The sequence below is a fragment of the Rhinopithecus roxellana genome, chromosome 3 (assembly GCF_007565055.1).
Source record: "Rhinopithecus roxellana isolate Shanxi Qingling chromosome 3, ASM756505v1, whole genome shotgun sequence".
Taxonomy (NCBI): domain Eukaryota; kingdom Metazoa; phylum Chordata; class Mammalia; order Primates; family Cercopithecidae; genus Rhinopithecus; species Rhinopithecus roxellana.
In genome coordinates this window covers 49,444,086-49,462,194 of record NC_044551.1, presented here as the reverse complement: position 1 = coordinate 49,462,194, position 18,109 = coordinate 49,444,086, and the positions used below count along the sequence as shown (strand labels likewise).

The window sequence follows — 18,109 nt, the reverse complement described above, 5'->3', positions numbered from 1 at the left end:
AGGGAAATGCCTTATACTTTATTGCACAGAATAATTCCCAGAGCATTGGACAAAAGCAGTCTTTCTCATTCTGCTTCCAAAAGTAGCCTTTCAAATTAGACTTTGTTCTTTCCTTGTTGGAAAATGCCTTGAATCTAGATGTAGATGACCTCAAAGGTCCCACTGACCTGAGGCCGGCCATCCGGGCTCTCTGTGCTGTGCAGAGGGTTGCCAAGAGCTGGGGCAGGAAAGGTTTGCATCTGGGCCTCCTCTAGAGAATGACACAGATGCAAATCATAGAAAGATAGAACGTGCATGATGATATAAGAATCAGCTGTCCTAGAGGGACAGCTCAGTCTTGGCCTTAAAAGAAGGGCTAACTCCAGCCAGGTGCGGTGGCTCACACCTGTAATCCTAGCACTTTGGGAGGCCAAGGCAGACAGATCACAAGGTCAGGAGTTCGAGACCAGTCTGGCCAATATGGGAAGCCCCATCTCTACTAAGATTACAAAAATTAGGCCGGATGCAGTGGCTCATGCCTGTAATCCCAGCACTTTGGGAGGCCGAGGCGGGCGGATCACCTGAGGTCAGGAGTTCAAGACCAGCCTGACCAACATGGAGAAACCCCCCCCCCCATTTCTACTAAACATACAAAATTAGCCAAGTGTGGTGGCGCATGTCTATAATCCCAGCTCCTAGGGAGGCCGAGGCAGGAGAATCGCTTGAACCCGGGAGGCAGAGTTTGCGGTGAGTCGAGATCACCCCATTGCACTCCAGCCTGGGTAACAAGAGTGAAACTCCATCTCAAAAAAAAAAAAAAAAAATGATTACAAAATTAGCCAGGTGTGGTGGTGGGCGCCTGTAGTCCCAGCTACTCTCAGGAGCCTGAGGCAGGAGAATGACTTGAACCTGGGAGGAGGAGGTTGCAGTGAGCCAAGATTGTGCCACTGCACTCCGGCCTGGGTGACAGAGCAAGACTCTATCTCAAAATAATAAAATACAAAAAATAAGGGCTAACTCAGGGAGGAGACCTGCATTACAGAAGTGGAGAACAATGTAAGCAAGTGCAGAGTGTGTTTACAGGACAATGAATGGGGGAAAATCCATGTGATAGGATGGGCTGGATCCTGCAGAAGTTCTTAACTACCTAAGAGAATGAGAATTTTTTTGTTTTGTTTTTGTTTTTGTTTTACTGTTATAACATGTGAACTTAGTGGAGAATTGGGGCACAAAAGAGGCATTATGAGAGAAGCGTGTCTGAAAATGTACCTTGGTGGCAGAGTGCACAACGGCAGCAGGGAGGGGACATAAAAATAGGACTTTATTTCAATCACCCACGTATCAGATGATGGGCTGAAATAAGGTGGTAGACTTCGTTGCTGAGTTCAGTGGAGAAGTAGAGGCTTAAGAGACTATATAAAGAAAAATGGCTTGTTATTGAGATGGGAAGAGAATGATGAGACTCAGTCTCATTCAATGATATGGCTAATCCTTTTATTTAATTTTTAATAGACACATCATGATTGTACATATTTATGGTATACAGAGCGATATTTTGATACATGTATAAAATGTGTAATGATCAAGTTAGAATAATTAACATGCCTCTCATCTCAAACATGTATTATTTCTCTGAGTTTCTCCTTCTTATTTAAGTGTTTATTTGAAAGGCCCTTCAGTACTTAATCTTAGTCATGAAAGTAGACCTGAGGTCTGAGGAATGCTTATCTTATCTTCCCTAACTTAATGATCTTCTCTCTCAGATCCATCACCAATCTTATCAGAAAACACTGGCCTTTAAAGACTTCTAGGCAATTTCTGGCATGAGACTCACATATAATATAATTATTTGGGAGAATTATCTGCAGCATATATTGCGGCAGGAATGTTTCCTGATTGCCAGGAAACAATCAGATCTTTAGAAAACATCTTAACTACAGAAAGAAGCCTCTAAGATTACCCACAGTACTAAGAAACATGAGGAATATAAATACCACAAGTATAAGACCACAGGTAATCTGAAAACCAGCATTTTTAAAGCTCTGATTTGACTCTACACAAGTACAAGGGTTCTGTCAGAATTCCTTCTTGAAAAAAAGAAAAAAAAAAAAGGCTTGATAAGTCAGCACTACTCAGTTTTCTGTTAACAGAAAAAGAGCATAATATTTGGGCTTCAAATCTCCCTCCATTTCTGTTGAAGGGGGAAGCTGAAGGGAAATACATCAGTGTCAAGTGGCCCCATTGAACATCAAGTAATATAACTGGCATATCCCTAAGGGACGTGTTATTGGCTCTGGCCTTTATTGAATTCTACCTGATATCTCTAGGATGTTTAGAGACATCCCAAACTTTGTATATCGAAAAGGAAATAGTATTCACAATCAATTTCCCACTTTCACAAACATCACGCTCCTCCAAGGATTCTGCTCAGAAAATATTTCATCTACTTCCAGAAGCTAGTATTCTGAGAGTTGTACTCCTCACTCTAACTCCTGGTATCAAATCAACGTAATTCAAATCAAGTCATCAAGTACCATTAAATCTACTCTGAAATATGCTTTGAATATAACCATGCCTTGCCATCTTCACTGCCTCCATCCTTGTCCAAAACACCATCAGCTGTCATCTAGACATCAAATTTTTCCTTCTTTAATGCATTCTCCACATAGAATCCAGATAATTCATTTTTCTTTAATGTGTTTTATTTCATAATATTACTACCCTTGTTAAAGTTGTCCGGTGGCTTCCCATTGTGCTTAGAATAAATCTGGTTCTTTCAAAGGTCCCCAAAACTTGTCTGAAATGACCATGGCCCACCTCATGCCCCTGTTTCCCCTGTTTACCTTGTTCCAGTGACACTGGCCTTCACCATAAATGGCCATCTCATCTCTAATTTTCTGTGTATTTATATATTGATTTGCTTCATGTGTTCTTCCTCCACAGATTGTAGAGATCATGAGAACAGGGACCTTTGTCCCCATATCCCTGGGGCATACGACAAGTCTATCTTATGGCACGAACCCAGTACGCACTTCCTCATTCTTCTTTTCATTCTCTGCACCTACTATAGTATTTTTCCTCTCAAAAGGCATTGTTCCAACCTGTATCTGCAACCTATACTAAGGTATTATTATCCTCAATTTCTACACTGGATATTTTCATAAACATTGCCTAAGTACATACCTTGACATTTAGGCTCCAATATTAATTTATTTTGAACTTTCAGCATACTATTAAACCCTAAGAATGTGATTAAACCAGGTCATTTGCTTCTAGTGCTCATGGATTTGATATTCTGAATTGTCATTAGGTTTTTACATTTATCCCTAGTAAATAGCAATGAGATCGAGCTCTAATTTCCATACTCCTAAGATTTTTTTGAATTCTGGTTCTATCATCCAGTGCACTAACTCTGTCTCAGTTTTCTGTCTTCCAGCACCCAGAAATTTTCACTGTACTCTCATTCTTATTTTTTTTGTAATCTCATTCTTAAAATTCTGCTACCTCATCTTCTAAGACATCATTCTCTACTGTTTTCTGTCATCTTTCTTACTACACCTTCCTAGTCTCCTCTGAGGGTTTCTTCTACTTACTCAGTCACTCATTCATTTGGTAAGTCATGAAATAAATGTTTATTGAGCAACTCTTCTGTGCTAGGCACTGGGTTAGGTGCTGGAAATACAAAGACAAACAAGTCACAGCCTTTGTCTTCAAGTCCATTTCCCAAAAGTCCCTTGGCCTTCTCTTATTACTGAGTAATTTTACCTATAATCATTGCTTCAACTAAATATATATACTTTGCTAAATTTTAAGCCAGTGTGTCCAGCTTCATAATCTCTCCTGAGCTCTAGATGCTTATTTTCAGTGGTTTACTAGATTTCACTAAATTGTCCCACAAAAAAACCTCAATCTCAACATGGACATAACATATTTATCCCTATTTATCACCACCTCAATCACCCCTATGACACCTTCTGTATTCCTGATCTTGATTAATGGCATCATCACTTGCCCACCTAGCAAGTTGAGAATCAACTCAAATTTCCTATTACTATATTTAGCTTTCACATAAAATGCGCTTTCACATAAAGGTCCTCTCAATTTGATTTCATGAATAACTCTCTTTCTCTGCATCCCTACTGCCACTATTTTAGTTGTTATCTTCTGTCAAACTGATTATTCTTATATTCTATTTCAATCCCATTCTGTCCAAGCCCATACCTCACACTGCTATCAGAACTCCAAATAAGGAAATTTACAAAAAAAAAAAGAAAAATTCATTCTTATTTATAGCATCCTCTGCTGAATGTTCTTAGGTTGCTTCCCATCCATGCTTGGCCAGTGGTACCTTTATGGTACTTCCAGAAAATTCACCAACTTTGAACGCCAGTCAGTTTAACAGTACACCAATTATTTCCATTATCTCCACTAGGAGTTCTTAAACTTTTTGTACATGGACCCCTTTCTTTTTTTTTTTTTTTTTTTTTAAGTCAAAAATGCTTCCTTTATTACACAAAGCCAATACTGCTACTTCTAAGTTCAACTGTTGGTGCATCTCTATATCGTTCAAAGTGTTATGCCCATGATATGAACAATGACCACTTCCAAATGTCAGTGAACAGTGGCTCCCTGTGAGTGTCATCATGGTACCTCTCCCCATTGCACACAAGTCAACAAACTGCTCTACAAAATTAAGTTCTCCCAGGCCCAGAGTAAACATATACTCAATATTCTTCCATACTTTATTATACCATAAGAAGCAAACTTCTGAATGAGATACAATTAAAGATACCACAGGTGTCCTAGTTTGTCGATATTGTTTTGCCATTTTCATTAACAAAGCAGATTACAGTGTAGCCCTAGTTTGCATTATAATTTATTACAAGACACTGCACATTCTCCTGAAGACACACCATGATTTGCAAGATGCCAGGTCACTCTCCCAATCAGTGAATGGTGAGCTCACCGGCAGGTGCAGGGCTACTTCCTGTATTCCAATGATGTGCTTGAAATAGTGCTTTTGCAAGATCAGCGTGGATTATGTGGACACAATTTTGAAGCAATCTCCATTACACATTTGGTAGAAGTAAAAGACTGCCTGACTTAATCTTACTATTAGTGTATTAGTGTTGTTATATTATAAAGACATATTATATTCCATTATTCTGCTTAGCTCAAGGAAGAATAAAGAATTTGGGCCAAAATTATAACCAGATTATGAGCAATTTTCTAAGCAAAAGAAGCAAAGTAAATGCTGAGGTTAATAAAGATGTAATAATTCTCTTCACATGGCCTTTACTGTTTTGTGAACTGCATAATTTAAAATCCTGAGCTTAACAAAAATCTTTATAAATCAACTCATTAAAACAGGCATATGGCCAATAAGAATTTAATTTCACACCAATAAAACTTTAGACTTTAGATTTATTTAGGGGCTGTTTGCATATGTTTATAGAATATTTCGTTTACTCTAAAAGATGATGAGACAGCTCCCCTTCAGTGAGACCCTGACCTAAATGTATTTGCTTTATTTATATAGCAAGAGAATAACATTAAACATGGAAGCTTTCAATTTGTGGCACTGAAAGACCTACACAGGGCATCCTTCAAAGGCTACAATTAAGGATCCACCTAATTTTTCAGCAATACAAGCCCGATTGAGATCTTCTGGTTCATTTGCTTGACATTCATGTTTTATGCCTTGAAATTTCTTTTTAATTGCATCCTTGGAGCTTGCATAGATCATTTTACTTTTCAGAGGTGCCAGTTCTGGTGCCCACAAAAAAAAACATCAACTCTTCTTTTCTGGATTCTTTTGTTTCAAAGCTTGCATCATACAAAGCATAGCGACAATCTTTTTCAGGAAGCATTCCCACAAAATGCTTGAAAGGATCAGTTATGGTTACACCAACATCTCCAAACAAGATCTCTTTGCCTTCTTCTACAATGATGCACTTTTTGTCTGCACTGAGACAAAAAATGACAGCCTTCTTTCTTTTCTTGATTTCTTCTGGTGTGGAACATTTACGAACTTTCATGTCATAAAAAATGCGACATACTTCATCAGCTACTTGCACTCCTGAGGCCATCTTTGCCGCGGCGGTCGCAGTGACGCGGGGTTGGGAGCCGGCGGGCAGCGAGTCTGCAGAGCGTCCTCCTCACAGCTGCGGGACCAAGCGCTGAGCTGACGCGGCGGCGCGAGCCTACCCCGGGGCGGGCGCCACATGGACCCCTTTCACTGTCTGAAGAATAGTTCTGTCTGTAGAATACTCAGAATAACGTTTTTCAATACATTTTTTTTAAATGGTATTTCAAAGGAAGACAAGGCATTTTCAAATACAGTTTAATAAAAATGTATGCTTCTCTTTAAAAGCATTGAACAACAAGGCCTAAAAGCTGTGGGGCTTGGAGCATTTTTGAGTCAATATTTTATTTTGAGATATCTGCACCAACTATAAATTTGCATGAAAATTGATCAAATTGTTGGTGAGCCCCAAATCAAGAAAAGGAATGCGCTCTCTTTAAATGATGCAAATATTTCACAGCATCAGGTGATGATACCTTAATATATCCATTTCCAAATTAAACATATTCCTAATAGAGGGACCAGAAAGTAAACAAGTCCATAGACCTGGGCAAATGTTTTCTAGGCCAGGAATAAGAACAGTAAGCAAATTGTGTTGTGGTTCAAATGGTAGGATTAACATATGAAGATTCTAGCAACAGGTGAATATTTTTTAAAATTATGGAAAACACAAAAAACCTAAAGGTGGGAAGAGCTAGTCTTGATCATTTAGCACTATACAGGGAGGAGGGTCCTGAATCTTGTTTGTAGAAACCATTTAGTTGTAAAGGGCTTTTGACTATACCTATTCTTACCTATTGCGTATAGATCTAGTTGAACTATCAAACTACTGTAGGGAGGCATGGGTGGCTTGCTATACCCCTATACCACAGGCACCTTCTATATATATATATATATATATATATATATATATATATATAGAGAGAGAGAGAGAGAGAGAGAGAGAGAGAGAGAGAGAGAGAGAGAGAGAGATGGAGTTTCACTCTTGTTGCCCAGGCTGGAGTGCAGTGGTGCAGTCTTGGCTCACTGCAACCTCTGCCTCCCAAGTTCAAGCTATTCTCCTGCCTCAGCCTCCTGAGTAGCTGGGATTACTAGCACCCACCACCACGCAGGCTAATTTTTTGTATTTTTAGTAGAGATGGGGTTTTACCATGTTGGCCAGACTGGTCTCAAACTCCTGACCTCAGGTGATCCACCCTCCTCGGCCTTCCAAAAGTGCTGGGATTACAGGCATGAACCACTGAGCCCAACAGAACCTCTAGGAATTCTTTAAAAAAAAAAAAAAAAATCAAAAGTTTCTGATCCTCCTAAGCATGGATACAAACTTAAGTGTAGGCAGATAATCATGGCTCTCACCAGATTCTCAAAAGGGAACTTTTTGAGAAATAATAAAATGTACGTTTCTATCCTGTTTCTTTTTCCTTCTATAACACACCTGTCGGCATCCTCCACAACGGTGTTGCATTGCTCCCCTGAGCATATTTTCCTTTCTTCCCAAATTTCAATTCAAATCTTCCTTGAACCAGTGAAGAAATCTCCTGCCCCACGTTTTATTATAGTCTTTGTGAAAAGCACTAAATGCCTCTCCAGAAAGGTCCTTCAATCATTAATCCTAGAGTGTGTGAGCACCAGCAATGTAAAGCACCTTTCTCTGGCCTACCACCATCCAAAGGATTTAGGTTGGAAGCTCACTGAATTTGGAATCAACACAGGAAATGGATGAAAAGCAAACACCTTTATCTTTCTAGTTCTCCTCCTTCTACACTAAGCTTCACACTTGAGATCTCAAGAAACTAGTTGAAGAAAGAAGAAAGGCCACCAACCACAGTGCCCTAAATACATAGGTATTTGGAAGCAGGTAAAACACTATGAAGAAGCCTAGACTAGAGGCAAGCTACAAATGCTTAAAAGGAGATTTGCCACCCATGCGCAAATGTGGATCAGTCTCTATTGTCCTGGTGTCTCCAACCAGGGAGTGGGAATGTGTCTCCTTGTTGACATAGGGCGGTCCTAGAACAAAGAAAGTTGATGACATAAACATATCCTTTTTTCCCAGCACTTGAGTTGTGTGTGATTTAACCTTTAACTCTTGCATGTTGATGTAGGTGAGATGTCAAATATTTTCTACCGACCTGTTGGCAACTGTTTAAAGTGTTTTCATCACTCTTTCACTAAGGCAAAGCCAGGCTCAGGCTAACCCGTTCTTCTAACAGAGTTGCTTCCCCCACCCTCTCTCTCCTTTCTCCCCCACTTCCTTCAGACCCAAACAGGAAAGCCATGACAAAGAGCTGGGATCAGCCTGGTAGTCACTTAAATCTGCAATTACTTAAGTGTCGCTTCCTGTTTTTTGAAAGAATACACTTGCAGCACAGAATAGACTGAGGTCTTGTGACCAATTGTGAACAAATGATTTAAATTGTGACAGGAACAATAGGAAGCCCAGTATCAGATGCTGCCGTCCTTCTTTTACCCTCCTTTAATTCTTTAGACCCAGAGTTAAAGCCTCCTACTTCCCCTGGATTAAACTGCTGTCATGAAAGGGCAAAACGGTTACATTCTGCCTACTTCATGCTTAGAGGAAAACCATCCTACCTTTTCCCGAAGCTGAACTCAAACCCACTGGTCTACTTATTCAGGGCAAAACAATTTTTTTTTTTTTTCGTGACAGAGCCTTGCTCTGTCACCCAGGTTGGAGTGCAGTTGCATGATCTCGGCTCAATTTTCCTGCCTCAGCCTCCTGAGTAGTTAGGATTACAGGCACCGACTACTACGCCCAGCTAATTTTTGTATTTTTAGTAGATGCGGGGTTTCACCATATTAGCCAGGCTGGTCTCGAACTCCTCACTTTGTGATCCGCCCACCTTGGCCTCCCAAAGTGTTGGGATTACAGGCGTGAGCCACCGCACCCGGCCTAAAACATTTTTTAAATAGGTATATTTTCATTTAATGTTTAAGCCAAAGGCATAAAGTTCTTACCAGTTTTGCCTCTGCAAGACAAAGATCTTTCTGCTATCAAAAAGCACAAAGAGTGGGGTAAAGATTCTCACCCGCATAATTTCATACATGTCTTTTAATTTAATGGTCATTCTTGTTCCCTTAGAGACAGAAGGCAATTCTGTTGAAAGAATGGACTTTTAGCTCCCAGCAAACAACAACACACATACAACATATACCTGAAGAAAGCAACTTGGATAAAGGAAGCATTACTCATTTGCATTTTCATATTTTTAGTCTGGATCTTGCACTCCTATCTTGGAAGGGAAATCTCTTTCATTAAAGAAAACTGGTTATGCCAAATGCACAAAAATAACAGTAGAAGGCACTGGTGTGGGGATGGGTGGAGGAAGGTCACCGCATGACTCAGAAGCACGGCTTCCATAATTCATATTTTAAGCTGTATTACTTCATAGTCAAAACAGAATTGGCCAGACGCAGTGGTTCACGCCTGTAATCCCAGCACTTTGGGAGGCCGAGGCAGGTGGATCACTTGAGGTCAGAAGATCAAGACCAGCCTGGCCAATATAGCGGAACCCCATCTCTACTAAAAATACTAAAATTAGCCAGACATTGTGATGCATGCCTATAATCCCACCTACTTAGGAGTCAGAGGCAGGAGAATTGCTTGAACCCTGGGGGCAGAGGTTGCAGTGAGCTGAGATCACAATACTTCACTCCAGCCTGGGTGACAGAGGACAGAGCGAGATTCCGTCTCCAAAACAAACAAACAAACAAAACAAACAAACAAACACATAATTTTAGGGTCAGAGGAAAAAACTAACAAAAAAATTAGAAAAAAAAATAAAAAATTTTAGTTTTTAGAAAAAACTAAAGTAGGGTTTCTAAGTCATATACATATATACTATCACATAACTAAAGTAGGGTGTGTCTAAACTATATGCGTGTATGTATATACATATGTTATATTATGCATACATAGTTGAGTATAATCACACATAGCTAAAGTAGGGTGTGTCTTTTATGTGCTTTTTTGGATGTAGATTTTTAAATCGTATGTACCACATTATATAAAATTGTCTCAGTCGAACTGTCTACTTGGAAACATTAAAATCTTTCCATAGGAAAGTTTAAACTAGCCATAGGCTTAATTCTTATTTCCCCAGTTCATTTAGGATATCTGTTACTACTTCTTATAGGAAGAGGTGGAAAATCAGGCACTTTAGGAATCATGGAGCCTTTCTCAGACATGATTTGGTATTACTCTGTGCACCAAATAACTCAGCGGCCTGAACACTTGAAAAAGTTTTAATGAACAAGTCCGAAAGGGCCTTTAGAATTACCACTTAAAGGTAGCCCATGACATAAACATTTTGTTTGTAGAAAACAAATCTTAGAGAACTGATAAAGTATGGTGCACACTTGTTAAACATTAGCCCCAAGTTCCCATTTAAGCCATATTATATTTCTGAATTATAGTTTAGACAATATGAAAGTTTGCATGATTCGCCCTGGATAGCAATCACTATCCAGGGAGCTAAATGCTTCACAAGTTTCATATTTTAACTGGTAGGTAGACAAGAAAGAACAAGAACAAAGGACATGGCAAAATAAAGCTGTACCAGAGCAATCCATTAAAAATGACCCAATGTAGTCCAAAGTCAATATTAATTGACTGAATTAATAGTTTTTGAAAAATAAAATGTAGTAAAATTAGTTCTGATGTGGGGATAGGGTGGAAGAAGATCACGTTTTATTTTGTTTGTAAAAAAGTATTCCATTAAAGCTATTGGTAAAATTATGTTTTATACCATTTATGAACATCAAAGTACTAAGATAAAACACAACTTTCTTAAAAGTACAGCAGCAACATACTTAAAAAAAAAAAACAAAAAGAAGCAAGAATATGATCACTAGTAAAAGCGTCTCATTGAAGAAGACCACCATTGAGGAGCTTGGGTATCAAAGGAGCAACAGATGGAAAATATCCTGTTCAGTCATAGAAAGTTTGTATCTGCTTCCTGTCAAAGTGTCACTGCAGCAGTTTTTTGTCAGGCATTCGTCCTGACTGCTTTTTCTGGTTTTCCTTTCCTTCTCAGTCATCCAAGAGATGCCCTCCCCTATTTGTTTCTCTTTCACTTCTTTCTTCCATTCTTTTTCTTGTAGTCTTCATGCTGTTAACAAACCTATAATTAATTAAAAATTAAAAATGATTTTTCTATTGAAGTCACATGCACACAGATTCATATTATATATTAGCAAAAATACATGTACAATTTAGTCACCATTGTAGCTCAATCAAAGAATTGGGGGGTTATTTATAGTATCATACATATTAGATGAGTGAATTAACCATTACAGCATCACACTCTTACTTACACATCACTTGGTGCATTATAAAATAGAGAACATACCAGACTCATTCCATAAGAAACCATTTGAGAGATAAAGGAAAAATCTGAAGATGGTTCATGCCCTTTTCCCGTGGCTTGCATAGCACTGCATGGCTGTTCACATGCACCCTATACACTCCTTGCCTTCTGCATTTCCCCGTTCAGCCCCCTCGCTGTCATTCCGTCATTTGCATGCTCCTTCTTGCCACGTGATATTTTTGAGTTCTATTAAATTTGCTTATACCATATTTACTTTTATGCTCTTACTTTTACTAAGTCCTACTAATATTGAGCATAATTTCTAGATCACTCAGATATGCAGTAATGTTAATTTAGGGATGAAATGACCCTAAGACAAAAGCATAAGTAGTTGTGTTTGTGATGTGGCATGTCAACGTATTAAGACAATTCAACTGAAATAAAGATTTGATTGACTGTAATGAAGTGAAGGAATTCAACTGATTGCTTGCATCTCATGCCCTGCAAAAATGAGTTGATTGAACCTTTTTCTTCCCTCTTCCCCCAGCAATTTAACTTGTTTGTATGTTTTTGAAATATACAGTTTCTATGGGGCATCTGTTTAGAGGCCTGCAAAAGGCGTTACTAAAAGAAAAAAGGCAATCAATAACATTATTCTACAGTAACAACAACAAAAAGCTTTTTGTCTTTAAGAAGGACAAAAAATCCAAGTAGCATGTATTTTTAAAAAGTAAATTTTTTTTTAAAATAAATATAATGTTAAGTACAAAATTTGCTAAAAAGTTTAATACAGAATGTTACTAATGGCATTATAAAGTGGTATTTTTATTGGAGCATTTATATATTGGCACATATTTTTTGGAAAATAATTGGCATTATGTTGACGAAAATTAGAACATAAGCTGGCAAGTTATTTAAAATGTTCATACATCTGACCCAGTAATACAACTACAGTAAATGTAGCTTATAAATGTAAATCTAAAATGAACACCAAGATTTATGTTCGAGGCTATTATTCTTACAGCAGTGCTCTAAACAGCAAAAAAAAGTACAGTATACAGTACTGTATACTGTTGTACAGTATACAGAATATACAGTAACCTATATTCTGATTATATGTATATATTTATATTATGGCAAGTCTATAGAACTTAATATTATGCAGATATTGAAAATCAGATTTTCAAGGAGTACTACATGACATAAAAATGTATGTAAGGTTCAGGAAGAAAATGAAGGATGTTGAATTATATATGTAGCAATTCTCAATTTATAAATGTAAATTATATGAATAAAATACAGAGATAGGAAGATAGATATATCAAAATTGGAAGGAAACATACAAAAATAGGGGTGATATTTGGATAGTAGAATTACAGGTGATTTTGATGTTATTTTTACACTTTTCTGTGTTTTCCAAATTTTCTTCAATCACAAGTGTTATTTTTTTTTCTTATCCAAGAAACAATTTTTCATCTACTTCTGCAATTTTTACTAACTTAATTAAATTCTGTCAAGTAACGTAACAAGTACCAATGTTTCCTTCTTTCTTAAACTCTCACCTTAAATGTTTTCCCTTAGATACTGCTGCTGACTCACAACCTCACAAGCACATCCCTTCCCTTGCCATCTACCCTGATAGAGACCCTCCTCATGCTTTGGACTCTTGCAATATAGGATTTTGTAGACTCATCACTCAGATATCATCGTAGGTAATCACAGTGTCTTAGATAGGGGTCCTTAAAAGCAGAGACCAAGAAATGGCTTTAGATATATGTGATGTATGGAAGGAGTGATCTTTAGGAAACACCTAGAAGGCAGTAGATTAAACTGAACAGTGAGGGGGAAATAGCAAAGGAGAGATGTGGTCTCAGGTAAAGTATAACCTTGGCTGATGCCCAAGAAACTGGGGCATAAATCACACCTCCGACAATCACACCCCCCAATAAACAACCTTGTTTCACCTTGAGGATATGTGCCCAGGCTTTTGTACCCCCAGACCAGTCAGCCATTGGTGACCCAGAAGGGTGGGGAAAGGTAATGCTGTAACCCCAGCAGGTGGCTCCTATCTGCAAAGGGCAAGCCTCCAGAAAGAACCCAAAACACCTGAGTATAGATGCACTAGCTGGCAAAGGAAATCTGGTGGAGCACCAACCACGTCTCCTATCCACAGTGATGATGAAAAGAGGAGGAGAAGGAAGCAGGAGGGGGAGAAAATTTCAAACAAGTGCAGGCAATGTGGAAAGGACACAATTTTTAAGTGATGCTCCCCTCCTAACTTGGAAGAATGGTGATTCAGGCAAGCAACTGCAACATTCTGGTAGAATAGAATGCCACAGTAGATTGAAATCGTATGAAGGCATTTAAAAATTCCAAAAAGTTTTTAATATAGGAGCTTAAGTAGATTGCTGCTTAGATGGACTATTTGCTCTGACCTCCCAAGAAAGTTTGAAGAGTAGGTACGCTTAATTTCCTCTAACAGTAATACTTTTTCCATACAAATGTGAGCCTTAAATGCAGCTGCTAGGTTTTCCCAAGAGATGGATTAATTTTGGAATCAGATGAAAGAACTCTTTGGTCCAGTGGTCCAAATTACTGAGAGACTCAGGGACAAGGAGATCTGTAAACTATGCTATAAAAACATGATGAAAAAGCCAAAAGCAATTGCAACAAAAGCAAAAATTGACAAACGGGATCTAATTAAACTGAAGAGCTTCTGCACCTCAAAAGAAACTATCAACAGAGTAAACAGACAACCTACAAAATGGGAGAAAGTTTTTACAAACTATGCCCCTGGCAAAGTCTAACATGCAGCATCTAGAAGTAACTTAAACAAATTTACAAGAAAAAGACAAACAAACCCATTAAATAGTGGGCAAAGAACATGAACAGACACTTCTGAAAAGAAGACATACAGGCAGCCAGCAATCATATGAAAATAAACTCACATCACCAATCATTAGAGAAATGCAAATCAAAACCACAATGCGATACCATCTCGCACCTGTCAGAATGGCTATTATTAAAAAGGCAAAAAATAGCAGACGCTGACCTGGTTGTAGAGAAAAAGGCACACTTATACACAGTTGGTGGGAATGTAAATCAGTTCAACCATTTGTGTCCTTTCCATGTGGAAGACAGTGTGGTGATTCCTCAAAGACCTAAAAACAGAATCACCATTTGACCCAACAGTCCCATTACTGGGTATATACCCAAAGGAACAGAAATCATTCTATTATAAAGACACACGCATGCATATTTTGATTGCAGCACTATTCGCAATAGCAAAGACAAGGAGTCAGCGTAAAAGCCCATCAGTGATACACTGGGTAAACAAAATGTGGTACACATACACCATGGAATACTATGCAGCCATAAAAAAGAATGAGATCATGCCTTTTGCAGGAACATAGATGGAGCTGGAGGCCATTATCCTTAGAAAACTAATGCAGGAATAGAAAACCAAACACCACATGTTCTCACAAGTGGGAGTTAAATGATCAGAACACATGGACACATAGAGAGGAACAACACACACTGGAGTCTATTAGAGGGTAGTTGGTGGGGAGGAGGGAGAGGCTTAGGAAAAATAACTAATGGGTATTAGGCTTAATACCTGGGTAATGGAATAATGTATATAGCAAACCCCCATAACACATGTTTACCTATGTAACAAACCTGCACATGTACCTCTGAACTTAAAAGTATAAAAATTAAAATAAAAACCTTTTCTCTTCCTACCTTTGATTTCTTGGTGTTTCTGACAAATTTGAAAAACTTTCCAAATGTTCCTCTTCATCCAGTCATGCTCTATGGGTTGCGCTGTGAGAGGGTAGTTACAGCAGCGCCTTGGTAGCAGAACAGTCTATATCTACCCAGAATTATTTCCATGCTTTTCAAGGCCTAGGTCTACAAGTTCAAAATCTGCCGTCATTTGAGTGACAAAGTCAATCAAGTCCATTCTTGGATATTAAGTAGGTCAGAAAAATGTGCAGAAATGGTTTTCAGCACATTCGGACCAGATTGTACGGACTCAACAAAGAGGATGTTTTTCTCTTTAACTCTCTTACAATTTAGAGAAGCTCCAAAGTAGATTGTGCAAATATTGAGGGGTATAAACACAGAATGTACAGAAAAAGGGGGAAAATGTTAGAAATGCTAGAAATAAGAAAGAAGTACATATAAAAAAGAGACATTTGAAAAACATCTTTCTCTTTACTAAGCAATTTGTTTCGGAACTTTTTCAAGGCTCCTGCTATAGCCTTCAGGAAACTTGATGATGTCATTTCCTTTCAAATGGCCAGTTACATAAATGTTGGAAAACAGCCATTTAAAACAGCCCTCAAACAGATGGCCATGTGTGTAAATGCCAGAAAGTGAGAACAGCCATTTGCAGTTATTTATTTATTTTTTTACCCCACACATGGTATAATGTTTATTTTACAGCCTCTCTTATGGACTTGTGTGGATCATTCTTGTCATTTTTCTAGGAAAAAAAAAAAAAATCCCAGAGAAGCAGTCATAAAATACAAACAGACAAATTATGAAATAATGAAAAATAAGGTAATGAACAGAAGTGAGCATCACGTTGAGAGAATATAAACCATCAAAGAGTGGTCCATACAGTGCTATTCAAATGACCAAACACTCTAGTGAAAAAAAAAATGTGTAACTGTCAGGAAGTTTCAAGCAAGGGGAGTTTTTCAATGAGGAAGATAAATCCATCCTATGATCCGAAAGAAGTTAAAAGTGGAATGTTTGCATGGTTTTTACCAAAAAAACAAAGGCACACTTTATGGATTTACTTTTATTCCTTCAAAGCAAATTTAAATGTAGCTACAGAGTTCCTTCACAAGCTCTGACCTACATATCCCCCTGTTCCAAGTACATATTGATGCAATCAAGAGAAGTTTACACTTTTGTAACTGTGAAGAATTTCAGTTATGCATAATGAAACACAGCAAGAAGTTTGAGCCTTCGCAGCTTCAAAAACTAAATTCTCTTCTTGTCTGCAAGGGCTGATACTAGCATTTCCTGTGCTTTCTACTAGTGTAAATTGTGTTATTTTAATAGCTAGTACAACAAATGTTACACAGTTCAAAGAAAAGTAAGTTAATTCTTTGCAAATTCTATCAATTGGCTTCCTGTATTTAATATTTAATTGAAATATTAAAATATATTTTAAATATCAGCTTCCTGTATTTAATATTGTATTGAAATATTAAAATATATTTCAATTAAATATTAAGAACATGTAAATTAAATACATACATATACTCATTTAAATCCAGATGACATGGGTGTCAATAGGGAGAGAAAAAGTAAGGGTAAGCTAATCATGGTCCTTCTTTCGATAGTTCTCTTCTTGGTGAAAATATTTATTTCCCATGGAGATTAGAGAATTCAGTTTCCCTTTCATTGGTGAAATTTCCACAAGTATGTAGCTATGCATTCTAAATTCTTCTTGAATATATAGCAGCAAAATGTCACTGACTTATTTGTTCACAAATAATTATTAAACATCAAATATGGACCAAAGACTGTGCTAGAAGTGGATGATAAAGAGATACCAATTGAGGGATCATTTACCAAAACGAGTCCAATATTTGATAAATTCTCTATTTAAATATGACTTTTTTTTTTTTTTTTTTAAAGCTTCTACCTGGTTTTGAGCTATTCTAATCCTTGAATTACAGGAAAATCTTTGGAACTCTGCTATTTCCCATGAGACTTCTATACCTCTTGGGTCATGGAAGGACAGTTTTAGAGACCCTGCTACCTTTAAGTAGGATTGTGTCCTCAAAAGGTTTTTGTGCTTACTTTGGAACCTGCTGCCTGAACTCCACCAAGCAGAGTAATAAGTTCCATATGCCCATTTTTTTGAAGAACACATTTTCAAAGCAGCAAATGTTTTGATGGATTGGCTCTTGGAGAGCCTGAATACTGTTATACACATCGTTTAGCATTTCACAAGGCCCCTACTGTTAAATTCTGGGAATGGGGCCAGGGTAACATACCTACTGGTGCTCTAAGTAACGTTAAAATATTGAGAATTCTTAACTATCATGCTTCCCTAAGACATATTTGGAATGTGAGAATTTCTTTGCTGCCATGGAACCGTGTGAATGTGTGTGTGCGCGTGCATGCACATAAGTAAAAGAAACAGCCCCTCAGAGTTAATAAATTAACAAAAAATCTCAATGGTGGAACTTTTAAAATACTTAAACTTTTAAACCTTTCATCTAATGTAGTTGTTGAATTCTGATCATATACATACATGTATTTGTATGTGTGTGTATATATACACACACATACAAGAAGCAATGGAAAATGACAAAAATACAATCATGAGTATACAGTAGGTTTTAGTGCTGCTGTCTCTGGGTGAATAATTACATGAAGACTTCCAACTGCCTAATATTATCATCTCCATACCTCCTGTATTACTCATAAGAATAAGCATTCTTTCACCCAGTGTTTCTCGAATGTGCTTAAATGTAAGATTCACTTGGGATGACTCTTCTTCCCCCACCTCCACCCCAGGATTTTGATTTAGTAGATCTGGAATTGGGCCCTAGAATTTCTATTTTTAAGAATTACCTCAAGTGTTTCTTAGGACCCAGTATGAAAACAGCCAAAAAGTAATACTATATCTGTATACTGCCATCAAATCTATTATTCCTAACCATGTTTCTTTAAATTTACTGGCTTCTGTATT

At 37.7% G+C, this 18,109-nt stretch overlaps 1 long non-coding RNA gene and 1 pseudogene across 2 annotated transcripts; both read right to left on the bottom strand.

Annotated features, from left to right (window-relative positions):
• Nucleotides 1–4,445: 4,445 nt before the first annotated feature.
• Nucleotides 4,446–6,194, bottom strand: LOC104665744 (annotated as a pseudogene). Its single transcript, XR_748453.2, has one exon. The product of XR_748453.2 is annotated as a destrin pseudogene (transcript).
• A 4,556-nt stretch (nt 6,195–10,750) lies between these two features.
• On the bottom strand, nt 10,751–15,642 carry LOC104665745. Its single transcript, XR_748454.1, has 3 exons — nt 15,611–15,642; nt 14,444–14,552; nt 10,751–11,205 (listed from the first exon to the last, which is right to left on the bottom strand). It is a non-coding gene; the product is annotated as an uncharacterized LOC104665745 (long non-coding RNA).
• Nucleotides 15,643–18,109: the final 2,467 nt, after the last annotated feature.